We start from the raw sequence: 4033 nt of genomic DNA, 5'->3' as shown, positions 1-4033 counted from the left end.
CTTGTAGCACCCTTGCCTCTTGAAGCCTCAGTTTTCCCCTCCAGCAAGTGGGACACTTTCCTAGACTGGGCAGTGGGAGAAAGTGCAGATAGATTCAGGATAAGAGCTCCACAGCTGGAGCTTCCGGGGAGGGGCGAGAGGAACCAGGCAGCCACTGGAGTCCTTCCCAGCCTCTTTGCTTTTGAAACCTGATGCAGGTGGACCCGGCTCCACCCCTTGTGGGAACCAACCGGATACAACCTGTCCTTGGAGCCCCAAATAAGGTCTCAGAAAGCAGTTGGGGACTTGTAAGGGAGGCGGTTCTCTCCTCCATTTGAGCGCCATCATTGGAGCTGGCACTTGCCTCTAGTACCCCAAGCCTGGGCTTGAGTCCCCATTTTAACGCTGAGGCAGCTCCTCCCTCTCCCATGTTTTGAATGGGCCAGGCTCCCTGCTGTGCACCCCACCCCCACTCCAGCTCCACAATGGGGGAGAGGGAGGGGAGGGAAAGGAGGTCTAGGCACACAGCTGCTTTTGTAAGGGTGGCTGAGTCACATGGGCAATGCTGTGCTCCCTGGGCCCTGCGGCTGGCATGCCAGAGAGATGGCAGTGTGATCACGCGGCTGGGGCCGCCCCCAATGCCTGGACCAGGAGGCTTTCCCACGGGAAGGAATCGGGAGGTGGCTGGGAGCATGGGCTGAAGTGCGCGCTCAGTCTGGGCTCAGGTTCTGTGTCTGCCACTGCTGCTGACTCGCTGTGGGGCCTTGGGCAGGTGCATTCTCCTGGGCTTCAGTTTCCAACTGTGTTACAAGGAGATTTGGACTTCTGTTGTCTGGAGCCTTAGGCATTTGTGTTGGCCTTGGCCAACGCTCCTTACACACCTACTGTGGGCCTAGCGTTGCCCACCAGACTCGCTTGGCTTGTGAGAGAGGAAGCCTGGACTTGAGCTGCCTTCGTCCTGGAGCAGATGGTGGTTGGCTGTGACCCTTTGCAGGGTGGGCCCGGCTCATCACTGCAAGCCTGGCTGGAAGGCCAGTCAGGAAGCAAGGAGCTGGAGACCTTCCAGCCTTTGCATTGGTTCACACCTCTCTCCAGCCCTGAAATAGCAGGCAATAGGGGCAGCTCCCTCAGGGGCCAGCCCTTGTGCATGCGGGTCCCCTAAGTGGTGACAGAAGAGGCTGTGGAGGGACAGAGAGGTGCATGCCTGAGTCACACAGCCTGCAGAGCCTTGGCGCTCTCCTCCTCCTCCCAGCTGTAGCATCACCCCTTTCCTTGGTCCTTCAAGGAAGGCCTGCCTGCACTTGCAGCTTTCTGTGGCCCCCCAGCTCTGGTCTCTGTTGCAGCCCAATCATGTCTGTGCCCTTTACTGGGCCTGTTCAGCCCTCGCCTGTGTCACTGCTGATGCTGGTTGGAAGCAGGGGGCCTGACAGTCTTTCTACCCACCAATTTCATGGTACCTGAAGGCAACCCCGTTTCTGCCTCCCACATTTGTACCTCATTGTAGCACCCCTTGCTTGGGGCAGTTTCTGACCTCTTCCACCATCCTGCCTGATGGTGGTAGGAGGAGGGCTTTCAGTCCAGAAGGGTGTCCTTCCTCTACCTACTCCATCCTGTCCCAGTGGAGCTGGTACAAGCCCTTTGAGTCTAGTCCGGTACCTCTCATGCTTGACGTATCCTGGAATCATGAGGACAGCTCGTTGAAGCACCTTCTCCCATCTGCCAGTCTGGGCATACCTGAGGTCTGACTGTCCAGTGGCTTATTGGGCTGTGTCGTAGGTCTGTGCACTGCTGATCATGCCTTCTCTGTCTGCTTCCTTGCCCAGGGCTATTGTTGAACCCCCAGTCCCATGCTTGCAGTTTCTAGAATCCTATCCACGCCCCCTCCTCCCCACGTCCTTGCAAGAAGGAGCTCTGCATCTACCCTCTGCAGTTGCTGGAGCTGCTGTGTCTCCCACCGTAGCTCCAGCTCCCTCCTTCATGATCCAGCAGGGACTCCAGATACAACATGCTTGGCTCAGACCCTGACAAGTCCCTTGCCTTCTCTGCACCTCCTACCCTTTTCTGGATAGTTGGGTGAGTGACTTAACGAGGAGCCCAAAAACAGAATAGGTATGCAATGCCTGGTAAGGTAAATGCAGGGTCTGGCAGGGATCTGGCTAGCGTTATACATCTGGAGGCCCAGCCCTGGGCTGCCATGTGGCCTTGGAGGAGTCACTCAGTGTTTCTGGCCACCTGTAACACCAGAGAGATCCAGCCTGTTTTCTCTTTTAACCCCCAAGGTCCTCTTTGTGGTCTAAAACTGACCCCAGATAGTGCCACTGTGAGGGCCAGTCTTCCTGGCCAGCCAGACTTGGAGCTGGTGTTTCTCCTCTATCTAGAACCTGGCACAATGCCCAGCACATAGTAGGTCTTCTGGGGGCAGGGGCTGCCCTGGCCAACCAGACTTGGAGCTGGTCTTTCTCCTCTATCTAGAACCTGGCACAATGCTTAGCACATAGTAGGTCTTCTGGGGGCAGGAGCTGCCCTGGCCAGGCTGCCCCAGTTGTGGGGAACGTTTTCTGGAAGCTTTGTCTTTAGGGACCCCCTTGCATCCTCACTGGGCTTGAGTTCCCTTTGGTCTTCTGGAACTCGAGTCAGGGTAGGCAGGTGACAGGTGCTGGTCCCTTTGGCAACCCCTAGGCTCCTGGACTGCCTGAGTCAGTTCCCTGCATGCTGCTTTGTGGGAGGATCCCAGGTACCTTTCCCAGATCCCTTCTTCTGGAATGCAGATTCCAGCAGAGGGTCAGCATTTGAGCAGCCACAGGCCCAAAGGGAGGCCTCTGGGTGACCTGGGGGACAAGGGTGTCTTTTCTGAGCTTCGCTTTTCTGCCTGGTGCCCTGTCTCCATCCTTCTCCTCCTCCTCCTCACTGAAGGCTCTTCAAGCACAGGGAACAGGTTTGACCCCTTGCTGCTGCCTCTGGGCAGAGCCAGGAATGCAGGTGTCACTGCTGTTGTTTCTTGGGCTGCTGTTATTGTCCCCCTCATCACGTTGTGAAACCCAGACAGCACTTGTGACTTGGGAATGGTTATCATGCTTTGGGGATGCGGCCAGGGGAGGTCTTTGGTGGGTGTGGGGTGTAGGGCACGCAAATGACTGACTCTTGGGACTGCCAAGCAGCAGGGCACTGAGCCTTAGCTCTGGCAGGCACCTGCTGGCAGATGTACCTGGTCAAGGGCCTGGAGGCATTGGCCCCTTTCCACATTCTTCTGTCTGAGTCTTCAGAACCTCTAGGTCTGACCTTCATCTGGGCCTCAGTTTCCCCTTTGGCTTTGCAGACACAGCAGTTGTTTCTAGAACACCCTGGGGAGTCTCACATTCCAGTGTGGGACTGGAGGCTATTGAGATTGTGTGTACTTGGACATGGACGTTTTGGCTATGAAGACAAACTGAGGCTCTAACAGGACCCAAGGTCAAGTGGTCAGTTGTGCGTGGCCTTGGGCCAGACTGCCTGACTTGACACCCCCTTCCTCCTGGCTTGCCTTCCGCTCTGCTGGTCAGCGCCAGCTCCTGTTTGTTGCCAAGGAGGCTGGACTCTTGCTCAGGAAGGGGCAGTTGTCGCCCAGGCGGGGTGGGGTGGGGAAGCCAGGCCGGCATCAGAGTGGCTGGTTGCCATGGCAAACCTGTCCTCTCTGTAAGAACTTTGGGGAGAAAAGCCCCAAGGATCCAAGGATGCAGGGTGTGGAGGCAGACTTATCCTTGGTCCCTGACCATCCCCTCTCTGAGCCTGGCACCTGTCTGCCTGGCTGAGGGGTGAGATTGAGGCTCCCCCCTTGCCTGGCGTTGAGTCATGGGCATCCCCCAGGGTCACGGCTTCAGTTCACTCAGCCCTGCTCCCTTTTGGCTTCCCTCTGAGAAATTCATGACTCATGGAGCAGCCTCCGTCATCCCTGAGAAGGAGGAGGGAGGAGGAGGAGCCAGCTAGGGCAGAAGGGAGGCGCCTGCCTGCCCTGCCCTGCTGCAGGAGAGGGGCTGGAGCCTCCCACACGCCTCTGTTGCTAGTGCACTTGGCAGGC

This window comes from Ochotona curzoniae, unplaced genomic scaffold (genome assembly GCF_017591425.1).
Source record: "Ochotona curzoniae isolate NIBS_2020 unplaced genomic scaffold, NIBS_Ocur_1.0 contig_3622, whole genome shotgun sequence".
NCBI lineage: Eukaryota > Metazoa > Chordata > Mammalia > Lagomorpha > Ochotonidae > Ochotona > Ochotona curzoniae.
The sequence above is the reverse complement of the archived record's forward strand: the minus strand, read 5'-3'. Positions refer to the sequence as shown.